Source organism: Homarus americanus, unplaced genomic scaffold (assembly GCF_018991925.1).
Source record: "Homarus americanus isolate GMGI-L3 unplaced genomic scaffold, GMGI_Hamer_2.0 scaffold57980, whole genome shotgun sequence".
NCBI lineage: Eukaryota > Metazoa > Arthropoda > Malacostraca > Decapoda > Nephropidae > Homarus > Homarus americanus.
The window spans coordinates 17,600,666-17,614,442 of record NW_024716703.1 but is presented as its reverse complement, the minus strand read 5'-3'; positions in this window follow the sequence as shown (position 1 = coordinate 17,614,442).

Here is a 13,777-nt window from a genome sequence, read left to right as displayed (position 1 = left end):
TGAATTCGACACTTCCAGAGGTCGAGTTTGGCCATGAAGGTTCGAATGGTGTCGTGGTGCATGATGATGTTGATGTTTTTCCCTTGTAGTTTAAGGTTGAGAGCATTCAACGCTTCAAAGATATCCACCAGGTAAGCTAGAGATAGCTGAAAGCCTTCAGACTGGAACTTGTCATGGAGATCTGCCTTCTGCTTCGAATCAAGAAATATTGCTACTTCTTCTCGTAGTTCATAAAGCCGTCCAAGCATGTTTCCCTTTGATAGCCATCGTACGTTCGTGTGAAAAAGGAAGGTTTCATGTTCAGATTCCATATCCTTACACAGCAGCTTGAAGAAACGACTGATTAAGGCTCCAGCTTTGATAAAGTTGACTACCTTGATAGCCACGTTCAGGACATCCTTCATTTCAGCAGGTAAAGTTCTGGATACTAAGGATTCACGATGAAGTATGCAGTGTGTACCTACAACAGACGGATTTTTTTCTTTCACCATTGTAATGAATCCAAACTGCAGACCAAGCATGGCTGGAGCTCCATCAGTGCACACCCCTTCCAGCGAGTCCCACGAAAGTTGGTTTTCCTGAAAGAAGTTTGATACATCATGAAAAATAGCTGCTGCTGTTGTAAACTTTCCATGGGGTGACAGAACAGCATTTCCTCTTTTACACTGTTGCCTGACACATACCTCAACAGCTTTAACTGAATAAATGTGAGAGAAGAGGAATTATTGCCACGGACGTGTGCAGAAGACTGGGAGAGAACGGGGCTCACCAGTCACCAACGAGCAGTATACAGGTCCAGGACGAGTTAACTCCCCCCCCCCATGGGTTTCGAGGGATAGGGAGGGGGGTCAATAAGTACAGAAAATGGTAAGCCCTAAGTAAAAAAAGTAGCCTATAGAAAACTAAAGTTATAAGGCGATACTTTTGCATTTTTTCATAAACTTCTCAATATTAGCCCACGTTCTTGTTAAGAGAATAAAAACTATAATTATAATTAGAGAAATTCCTACTTTTTCCCTAGGGCTTGCGCCCCCCCCTGGAAATTACTGACGCCCCCCAGGTTAAGAACCACTGGTCTAAAGCCACATGGAGATTCTGGGAGGAAGTTTTCCGCCTCAGGGAGAAGTCTGTTTAGGAGGACTCGAGGGATATTGTTGCCAGCTACGGACAGCAGCGAGATCCCGCGGTAGTTACCACAGTCTGACCGGTCTCCCTTATTCTTATAAATATTGACGATGGAGGCGTCTTTAAGAGCATGGGGGATTTCCTTCTTTTCCCATATATTCTCCAGGAGAGAGTGGAGACGGCTAGTATGCAGAGGTCCTCCTGCTTCATACACTTCGGCTGGGATTCCATCAGGCCCTGAGGCTATTATTTTTCATCTGCTTGATGGTAGTAGCAACCTCATCCAGGGATGGAGGATAGCTGAAATGGGTCAGCTCTGGGTGCTGAGGGACCTGCTGGGTAGTCAGGACATCCACATCGGTGTTTCGGTTGAGCAGTGAATGGTAGTGCTCTTTCCAGCACTGACGGATGTCTTCTACTTCTTTAATTAGAGAATTACCGTCGAATGAGCGGACGGGGGTGCTATGCCATGAGTGATTGGCCCATAAAATGTTTTAGTGGAATTGAAAAATTTGCACATCTTGTGTTGATCTGCAAGTTTTTGCATTTCACATGCTTTATTTTTCGACCAGTCGTTCTTTAGTTTAAGAAGTTCGCACAGGGCCGCCGCTTTCTTCTTGTGGAAGGCATCAGCTTTGGTCCGAGACTGAGGGTTGTTCTGCCAGTCAGTTAAAGCAGTACATTGATTTCCGGGTCATTTTCATCAAACCAGTCCTGGTGTATTCTTTTGATCTGGCCGAGGGTCTCTCTGCAGGTTTTTATCATGACAGTATCAAGAACACCCCATTCGGCAGTGGAATTTGGATTGTATTTTGTCGGGTTGTTTACCAGCCCATGTTCGAGCTGGTCTCTGAAAGCATATGCTACCGTTGGATCCGCCAGAAGCTTTGTGTTAAAACCTCTTCTGGAGGCTTGTTGCGTTCGCCGTTGTGGGGCGACGTGAAGTGCGAGCTTAGCTCTGACGAGCCGATAATTAATCAGTGTCCCAGTGGTCTGAGCCATACATTGCCCGGGTGATGAGGACATCTCGGCGATCTATTTCTCTGACATTGATGTAGTCAATGAGATGCCAGTGTTTGGGTCGTGGGTGTTGCCACGAACCCTTGAACTTGTCGACCTGCCTAAACAAGGTATTGGTGATGGTGAGGTTGTGTGCAGCACACTTGCTGAGGAGGAGTAGGCCATTGGGATTACACTTGCCTAGTCTATTTCTCCCTATGGTTCCCTGCCAAATGTCAGCAACTCTGCCAACTTTGGCATATACAGTACATACCTGTACATACAGTCAAGCACACCCACACACATATTATCAAGAAGCGATCAACACACTGATCCTCTCGGCTCTCTCTGACCATCACCACGACCTCATCTGCATATATGGTGAGAAGCTTCTGCACCATCCTCGACACCGGTCCCTGCTCCCATCTAATATCCCTCGACTGTGAATTGCTGTTCGACGCTGCAACCGCATCCAGCCCATACGAGCACGTACTGGTCTCTATATGAACAGTCCAGTCCCAGCTATTGTAAAAATTATCAACTCGTGTGTGTTCACTTTTTGCCAATCTTACTTTTATGTTACCAGGTTGAAATTCCGTGTTGTATGATCTTCCCCCTCCCCTTGCTATTATATATCATATTTCTACCACTTAAGTTACTTGTATATTATTTGTCAATCAAGTGACCCATTCCCCAATTATGTGACTATATTTTCAGCTTTTGGCTGCCATTTCCTTTCAATAACCCGTTAATTATTATTATTATTATTATTATTATTATTATTATTATTATTATTATTATTATTATTATTATTATTATTATTATTATTATTATTATTATTATTATTATTATTATTATTATTATTATTATTATTACATACACACACCTAGATCTCATCGAAATAAATTCTATACAAAGATTTAGTATATATTATATAGTTTCAGAGATATATATAACCTGCACACAAGCTTACTACATCAAGTGTAAACCCAAGACGAGAAGAAATAACTTGATAAAACAACTTCATTTCCTTGTTCGTCACAAAGTGTTTATCATCACCATTATATAGGTTATAAAAAATTAAATAAACTTTGAGGTAAAGAATTAGATTTTTCCTCTGAACCCTGGACAGAGAGAGAGAGAGAGTTTTAATGGAGTTGTGCACAGGCGTGCTACCCCCCCCCCCCATGGATTTAAAAGAGAACGCATGACTATAAATATAGCTCTCGCCATTAGATTGTTTCAGCGCCTCTGTGCAAGTCATGAATTGTAGCTGACTGATAGAACCGAGGTTTTTATCAAATTGTTTCACCATTCATAAACCTCTTTCGCTCACCGGACGAGAATGGTGAGAGAGTATCTGAATATCTGTGTATTATATCCTGTCCGATTTTGTCTTTATTGAGAAATGGTTTTAGTTCAAGGCAAAACTGCTTTAATTATCTCCATTCGTTGTAGTAGTTGAAAGTAACTTTTTTCTCCAATATGTTTACTTCTAGTTATATAACTTTTAGGTATAATTTCACTTTTTAGTAAAGAATGTTTTTTTTTTTTACCTTGATACAGTACATTACAATATTTTGGTAACCCTCCACTGTGAGGTTATTTGTGTACCTTCGCGCCCCAGTACCAGCTTCAGCAGCCTGTGAATGTTTGTTTAGCTGCGCTGGGCTAAGTTTTAGCCCAAAGTTTCCTACTACTGGGAATAACCATTTATTTTGGGGGGATGAAAACAAATTCTAGCTCATTTTTGACAAATAATTATAACATTTATGATTTTAACTGAACAAAAATATAAATCGTAGTTATTTTGTACCTAGATAACATTGCAACATTTCTTTTTAGAAAATATTTCCTTGTGAAGCTACTTAAACAAGAAAATATTTTTTTTTGTGAATGACTTTTGTTACACACACACACACATATATATATATATATATATATATATATATATATATATATATATATATATATATATATATATATATATATATATATATATATATATATATATATATATATATGCTAATTAGTACACAGTCACCGGTTCTCAGCTCACCAAGCACTCAAGACACTCTAGTTACTGCTGGGTTTACATGAGTGTTAGAAGTGGAACAGTGTGGGTGAAGGTCGCCACGTGGCATGGTGCTGCCCCCCACCCCTGGCTTAGCGACAAGTCCAGGCGCTATTAGACAGTAGACAGAGCTTGGTTGACCGAAATAACTGTCATAAACGAGCGGCTAAAGAGACAAAACTGATAAATTTATTGTTTTTCAAGTCAGTGTATCAGACCCACTCAAAAAATATACTGGACTATTGCGCGCACCGACACACTTTTTTGGAACAATGGGACAAAGTGAAATATGGAACAATCCCGTGCATAAGGGACGCCTGGCAACCCTGACTGCATATCATCTATCAAAACACATTTGTAATATTTCAAGGAAGTTACTTTCTGCATTTAAGTACTTTTACGAGCATGGTGATTTGTATTCTTACTTAACCAACTTTTATTAGTAGTTGTCAAGCCTGGTCTTTGGTAAGGGGACGACCAGGGTAAGGGGACGACCAGGGTAAGGGGACGACCAAGGTAAGGGGACGACCAGGGTAAGGGGACGACCAGGGTAAGGGCACGACCAGGGTAAGGGGACGACCAAGGTAAGGGGACGACCAGGGTAAGGGGACGACCAGGGTAAGGGGACGACCAGGGTAAGGGGACGACCAGGGTAAGGGGACGGCCATTGATATTGATATTGAAACAGTTTATTTAGCCAGAAGAACACAGGTACAGAGTCGATTAAAAATCCTAATTTCACATCGCTGAGCCAGTTGAGAGCCTGAGCTCTCTTGTAGGCACCTGATATATACTGTACATTTATCTCAAGGAAGTATTATGTAACATTTAGTATCATCTGGAATAGTACACATAGCATGGTGGTAATAAGAACATACCGGAATGTTACCACGGTTATCACTTCGATATTTATTTATTTTAATTATTTTTTATTTGTTTACATTTATATTATAAGTATATATATACTTTACAGTGGACATGATAAACTTAAATATGATAAGGGGGAAGCAATACAACATGGGTTGTATTAAGGTGGAACAAGAGGACAGAGCTGTCAGGATATGGGGACGACCAGGGTAAGGGACGACCAGAGTAGGGACGACCAGAGTAAGGGGACGACCAGGGGAAGGGACGAACAGGGGTAAGGGACGACCAAGTAGGGGGACGACCAGAGTAAGGGACGACAGAGTGGGGACGACCAGGGTAAGGGCGAACGAAGGGACGACCAGGGTAAGACCAGGACGACCAGGAGTGAGGGACGAGGGACCAGAGTAGTGGGGGACGACCAGAATAAGAGACGACAGAGTGGGGACGACCAGAGTAAGGGGACCAGTGACCAAGAGGTATGGCGACTTGACCAGAGTAAAGGGACGACCAGACCAGAGTGGGGACGACCGACCAGAGTAAGGGGACGGACGACCAGAGTAAACGACCAGGAGGGGACGAAGGGGACCACCAGAGTAAAGGGCGACCAGAGTGAGGGGACGACCAGAATTGAGGACGACCAGTAAGGGACGACCAAGGTGCAAGAGGGCGAACAGGGTAGGGACGACATGGACGGGGACGACCAGGTGGGACGAAGAGTGAGGGGACGACCAGGGTAAGAGGGCAGACAGGAGTGAGGGACGACCAGGTAAAGGGGACGACCAGGGTATGGCGACGACAGGGTAAGGCGACGACCAGAGTGAGGGACGACAACCAGGGTAAGGGGCGAACAGGAGTGAGGGGACGACCAGAGTGGAGCAGACAGAAATTAAAGGGACGACCAGAGTAAGGGGACGACCAGGAGTGACAGACGACCAGGGGAGTAAAGGGGACGACCAGAGTAACAGGGGACGACCAGAGCAAGGCGACGACCAGGGTATGGCGACCAGGACCAGAATGAGGACGACCAGGGTAGGGGACGACCAGAACAGGGGACGACCAGGGTGGGGGGACCAGGGTGACCAGGGGTAAGGGGACGACCAGGGTAAGGGGACGACCAAGGTAAGGGGACGACCAAGGTGGGGGACGACCAGGGTAAGGGGACGACAGGAGTAGGGGACGACCAGGGTAAAGGGGACGACCAGGGTAAAGGGGACGACCAGGGTAAGGGACGACCAAGACCAAGGGGAATGACGGAGTGAGGGACAGCCAAGGTAAGGGGACGACCAGGGTAAGGGGGACGACTAAGAAGGGGACGACCAGGGTAAGGGGGACGACCAAAGGTGAGGACGACCAAGGGGACGACTAGGGGGACGACCAGGGGGACGATAAGGTGAGGGGACGACCAAGGTACGGGGACGACCAGGTGTGGGGTAAGAGGACGACCAGAGTAAGGGGACGACCACAGTAACAGGGGACGACCACACGACCAAGTATGGGGGACGACCAGAGTAAAGGGACGACCAGAGTGGGGACGACCAGGTAAGGGGACGACCAAGTGAGGGACGACCAGGGTAGGGGACGACCAGGGACGACCAGAGATAAGGGGACGACCAGAGGGGACGACCAGAGTGAGGGACATTGACAGAGTAAAGGGACGACCAGAGTAAGGGACGATATCAGAATAAGGGGACGACCAGAGTAAGGGGACGACCAGAGTAAGGGGACGACCAGAGTAAGGGGACGACCAGAATAAGGGGACGTCTTGCTGAATAGATTTGCCAACGACTTTTGTCTGGTTTCTTCCTGCAGAAATGTTACTATTTATTTCTAATTAAAGACAACAGGTGGCAGTGGTCCTCCTTGCAGCACACCACAGAAGGGAAAAACACCCACGGAGAGAAGCCCAGTCAGCTTCAAAGTTCCAAGACACTTTATCGCACCACTACCACTACCGCTGTTCTATCTCACTTCATTTGCTCAGTGCGGTTTAGTACACTTAATCTCATAAGAAATGCGCAAATTAACCAGGTTTTCAGCATCACCGCGCGATTATCTGTAGGTGGATAAACATGGATGAGTTTGCTTGCACGGAGGTGACTCGAAACACGATCATTATCAGTCTCATTACCGTCCACGTCTCTTCACTGTAGCTGCCCTGCGTGTTTTTGCAGATACTTCTCCAGCATGTTAATCTGTAGCGAGTTCCCTGTACGGTAACATAATGACTAGTGTCAACAGTTATTTGTACGACATGAACTCACAGCATTTTTTATGAAGCCTGGCAACTTGAGAAAGCTTTTATACGCAACTCTGACAAGGAGTTTGGGTACACCAAGTGCTTAAGAAGTCACTTGGAGGTTAAACATAATCTCATAACTGGTGTTTTGATAACTTTGTAATATTATTATTGTTATTGAGAGAGATAGAGACTCGTTTCTCAGCTGAACGGTAATATATACTGTAGATACCTTACCTGGATGGAGAGAATCAAGGTAAGCCTGTGGTGGTGGTGGTGGCTACACAAGAACTACACATTCGTACCCCACGTGTGTCCCCTATACTGGTGAGGGTCAACACCACCACACTGGGGGTTCTTGGGTCATGTTAGTCATTACTCGTTTGTCTTTCTGTCTGGTTCTTATTGCCTTCCCGTTTTTACCTCTTTCTCTCCATCTTTTATCGAAAGAGAGAAAGAGATAGTGTGTTTTGATAGTGAGAGAGAGATGGTGTATTAAATGGCCAAAAATGAGAGTATTGTATACTGTTTAATAATCATGTGGTTTAATTTTACATAAACCTTTAACTGATCACCTTCTCCACTAACCCAGATTGAATGTTCCAAGAATGAGATGCACAAGTGGTTATTTTTTATCACTGTGATTCAAAAGATTTAAACTAAAGCAATTCTACTTTTTTTAATATTCCAGAAAAAAGCTGGTCTACCAATATAACACCTCCACCACTCCTGTCAGTTCTGGGTGACGTCACATCAGGAACTAACAATGATTGGTTCTTGCCCGCAGGTACAACAACACCTGTGGAGGTCGTCTTTTGCAGCTAGTTATTACTCATGCGCTATTACATTTTTTATTATTTCCTGTATGTTACATAATAACTTAAATTAAGCTATTTTAATGCTATTTATATTGATTTACAAGATGTTCAGTGAGCGCCATACCTACACGCAGTACGTTGATACATCTAGCCTGTGTGTGGCGGTACCTGGCTACGCCATTACCCAACACAGCAACCCAACACAGCAGCCCAGTACGGCAACTCAATGCGGCAACCCAACACAGCATCCCAGCACAGCAACCCAACACAGCAGCCCAGTATGGCAACCCAACACAGCAGCCCAGTATGGCAACCCAACACAGCACGGCAACCCAAGACAGCAGCCCAGTACAACCCATTACATCAACCCAAGACAGCAGCCCAAGACAGCAACCCAAGACAGCAACCCATCACAGCAACCTAGCACAGCAAACCAGCACAGCATCCCAACATAGCATCCCGCACAGCACAGCACAGCAACCCGACACTACCATGGAGATTTCAAAATTATTTCATCACCATTTCTATTGACATCATGACTTTCCTACAACCTGCCCTCTTGTAAGTATTTAAGGGTCATGGTTATCAAGGGCACAGGTCAACCAGGTCAAGCATAGTCGAAACCGGGTCAAGGGGTGTGTGAGGGTATTGAGTGGTGCTGGGAGAGAGGGTGGGGAGATGTACTGGGAGTGGGGAGAGAGGTGCTGGGAGGGGAAAGAGGTGCTGGGAGTGGGGGGGAGAAGTGCTGGGAGTGGGAGATGCTGGGAGTGGGGAGAGGTGCTGGGAGTGGGGGAGAGGTGAGTGGGGAGGGTCCTGGGAGTGGGGGAGAGATGCTGGGAGTGGGGAGAGATGCTGGGAGGGGGGGAGAGATGCTGGGAGTGAGGAGGTGCTGGGTGTGGGGGAGATGTGCTGAGTGGGGGAGAGGTGCTGGGAGTGGGGGGAGATGCTGGGAGTGGGGAGACATGTTGGGAGTGGGGGAGATGCTGGGAGTGGGGGAGAGATGCTGAGTGTGGGGAGACATGCTGGGAGTGGGGAGAGATGCTGAGTGTGGGGGAGAGATGCTGGGAGTGGGGGAGAGAGTGGGAGTGGGGGGAGAGGTGCTGGTGAGGAGGTGCTGGGTGTGGGGAGAGATGCTGGGAGTAGGGGGAGAGATGCTGGGAGTGGGGGAGAGATGCTGGGGTGAGTGGGGAGGTGCTGGAGTGGGGAGAGGTGCTGGGAGTGGGGGGAGAGCTGGGAGTGGGGAGGTGCTGGGAGTGGGGGAGAGATGCTGGGAGGGAGAGGTGCTGGGAGTGGGGGGGAGAGATGCTGGGAGTGAGGGAGGTGCTGGGGAGTGGGGAGATGCTGGGAGTGGGAGGTGCTGGGAGTGGGGGGGAGATGCTGGGAGTGGGGAGAGGTGCTGGAGTGGGGGGGAGAGATGCTGGGAGTGAGGAGAGGTGCTGGGAGTGAGGAGGTGCTGTGTGGGGAGAGATGCTGAGGAAGGGGAGCTGGAGTGGGGGGGAGATGGGAGGAGTGGGGGGGAGAGGTGCTGGAGAGAAGAGAGGTGCTGAGTGGGGAGAGGTGCTGAGTGGGGAGAGTGATATCAGAAACAGGGTCTTACTGTGTCTCAGAGATTACTTTCTTTTATAAATCTTACATTTATTTTATTAACACATTATCCCTCAAATTTCTAATACATCACAGTAATAAAAACTTGAATTTTTAGAAGTCTTTTTTTGACACAGTGAGACCTTGTTCCTAAGGCTGGTTGGTTTCCTACAGTAGTTTCATGGGGTCTACTCCTTCCTGGCGACTGCCCTGGTCCCTGTTTTTGTCCTCCCACTGGAAGCGGCCTTGATACAAGATCTAAAGCATATAAACTGTTTGGCAACTTTCTACAGAAATTCGTATACGCGAATGTTAGGGTACAGACCATGGGATACAGAAGGAGGGTACGATACACTACACACCCTGAATATGAGACGAGGGTGACGGTGAACTCCAGAGAAAATCTAATAGCCTGTAAGGGATGTTGTATCTTCGAGTTCGAGGACGTCCACCCCAAACCCGCTTCTCTCGATTTTTTTTACTCTCAGTGTTACATATTTCCATTGACAACTTTATTAAAGAAATTAAACAAGTAATTAAACAAGGTATGTGACAGTGATCACTATTTTACCATTTGGGAGATGGTAGGTGACCTCTACAGCCTGGTGTGTGAGGTAGGAGCCACCAGGTAGACAAAATAAAGGTGTGGTCAGGTGGGCAGGAATTACTACACGACTACAGATGCTGTTCGCGCAGTTTACCACATTACTTAGAAACCCACACCTGTACACGCAATAGTGCTAACGGGGTCTACACCTGTACACGCAATAGTGCTGACGGGGCCCAGACCAGTGCACGCAATAGTGCTGACAGAGCCCACACCTGTTCACGCGATGGTCCTGACGGGGCCCAGACCAGTACAAGCAATGGTGTTGACGGGGTCCACCCAACACGCAATGGTGCTGATGGGACCCACACCTGTACACGCGATGGAGCTGATGGGGCCCACACCTGAACACGCAATGGTGCTGACGGGGCCCACACCTGTTCACGCGATGGTGCTGACGGGGCCTACATCTGTACACGCGATGGGGCTGACGGGGCCCACACCTGTACACGTGATAAGGCTGACAAGGCCGACACCAGTACACAAGGGACACATCGGGTTGATGATACACGGGACACATACACCATGATAAATATAGTGTAATATACGGGAATGTTCACGGTATGAGACACACATTGGACAAATACAAATCATACACAGATGTACACAGGTGATGGCGCTGTACGTAACACATATAGGATGTATACGAGAAGACACAAGATGAATAAACGGACACATACCGGACAAGTAGGTATACATTTGGGATGAATAGTGGACATATATATATATATATATATATATATATATATATATATATATATATATATATATATATATATATATATATATATATATATATATATATATATAGATGAATACGGGATAATACTCTAATGAATATACAGTATACAGGGTGTACATAAATACTTACAATTTGTATATGGATGCATACGGGACGCACACAGACGTATGTTCATGAGGCATACATGCGATGCATTGCAGACGCATGTGTGTGTGTGTGTGTGTGTGTGTGTGTGTGTGTGTGCACAGGGTGGTGTATTGCATTAGTGTGGCAGCATTGCGTTAGTGTTAAGGTGAAAGCATTGCTTGCTCCCTCTCGCTCTCAGCTACCACCGCTTGCTAGCCCTCGTCGCGAACAGGGAAGCAATTTGCACAAGTCCTCCCATGCCAGTACACAGCCTCTTCACCATCAAGACTCCTGCTGTGCCTCCTCGTGCCAACACACGGTAACTGGGTGCCTTGGGGCCCAGGCTAGACCAGCAGGGGATCTCGGAGCAGCAGTGGGCCCCAGAGGGACGGTGCATAGGTCCACTGGCATGTGGACACGTCCTGGTGCTAACCAACCATTGCCCAGATGCCTTGCGGATTAACCTTGGTAGGTATAAGGCTACGGGAGTAAACCTGAAAGAAAAATCTGCGGTGGAGCCCTGCATCAGGCACACATGCTTACAGAGCTCCAACAAAACCCCAATGGCGTTATAGGTAAAAGAGGTGACCACCATGGGAATCCAACGACTACACCACCAGACGAAAGCAATGCATGATGGACAGGCTACAATGGCGAAACCCAACAATCTGGGCTATCAGCAGTCCGTTGCAACTCTCCCTCTCCCCAAACATTGCAACACTTGCACCTTTGGATCAGGCAAAGGGAGAGCCAAGATATGTGGTTGCAGCTTACGCTCCTGCCTCACCACATAAGGCAACTCTTGCGCAGCCATCACCCAGCTCATCATACTCCTCATTTTCATCAAAACCCCTATACCCCCAAAAGTCCTGTGGTGAGGGACGAGTGGCGATGGGGACAGGCAGAAATAACTGCCGGAGTCTCTAGTCACAACTCTGCACATGGGCGGCACAGATAAGATAGTCGTTTAAGCATTGGGATCTAGGCAGCAGTACTATCCTGTCCTGTCTATGCGAATGAGCAGCCCTCTCGGGGACCCACTCTGCTCACCCACATGGAGAGGGGGCTAGAAAAGGTGCCCTAAACATAGCCTGCCTAAAAAACCAACCTGACTGGGCAACCGACCCAGTAAGGTCATCCTTATGCAGTCGAAAACACAATCACAATCACAGATCAAAACAAAACAAAATATATTTCTTTTCATCGCTGCATGGGATGTCAGGACCCTTCTGGATACTGGCACAAATGAGCTTCCTTAAAGAAGAACTGCCTTGGTATAACATCGACATAGCAGCCATTAGTGAGTCCCGGCGCCCAGACGAGGGTCAACTCACAGAACGGGGGTCTAGATATGCCATCTTTTGGAAAGGTAACCCTGCTGCGGAGAGAAACCGCCATCCGCCAATGCATCCTACATAGGCTAACTGAAATGCCTGTTGGAAACAACGAGCGCCTCATGACGCTCCGAGTCCCACTGAATCACTTAAGTCATGCCTCCTTCCTCAGAGTATATGTTGGGCTCAGAAACCGAAAAGCGACCTCAACGCATTGTGGTTGTTTTCAAAATAACCAGAAGGCGAAGTTTTGCGTTTGGATTTTACCCTAACCTAACCTAACCCAATCCAATCCAAACTAACCTAACCTAACCTAACCTAACCTAATCTAACCTAACCAAACCTAACCCAATGCAAACTAAACTAACCTAACCTAACCTATAGCAAAATCTCGCCTATGGTTATTTTCCAAACAACCACAACACGTTGTGGTTGTTTTTCGTTTTCTGAACCCAACATAGACACTCCAACACTGGATGCAGAGGATGACATCAAGGAAGCCTTTTATGCCGACCTTGACAGTGTGCTAACCTCTTATCCCCAGAGAAGACTGATAAAGTTGTGCTACGAGGTGACTTCAATGTCAGAGTTGGCAGAGATGCTGACCATTTGGCAGGGAATCATAGGGAGAAATGTAGTGGGCAAGTGTAATCCCAATGGCCTACTCCTCCTCAGCAAGTGTGCTGCACACAACCTCGCTATCACCAATACCTTGTTTAGGCAGGTCGACAAGTTCAAGGGTTCGTGGCAACACCCACGATCCAAACAGTGGTATCTCATTTACTACATTCTTGTCAGAGAGAGATATCGCCGAGATGTCCTCATTACTTGTGCCATGCGTGGCTCAGACCACTGCGAGACTGATCATCGGCTCGTCGTATCGTAGCTCTCAATTTTTGTCGCCCCACAACGGCGAAGTCAACAATCCTCCAGAAGAGGTTTTAACACTAAGTATCTGGAGGATCCAACGGTAACACATGCTTTCAGAGAGCAGCTCGAACATGGGCTGATAAAACAACCGGGCAACAAACAACCCAAATCCCAGTGCTGAATGGCGTATTCTCGACACCGTCACGACAAAACCTGCAGAGAGACCCTCCGTCAGTTCAAAAGAATACCTCCAGGACAGGTTTGATGAAAATGACCCGGAAATCAACAGTGTACTCGCAGATGATAAACGTGCTGCTTTAACTGACTGGCTGACCAACCCTCAGTCTTGAACCCAAGCTGATGCCTTAGGCAAGAAAAAAGGGGCGGCTTAGCGA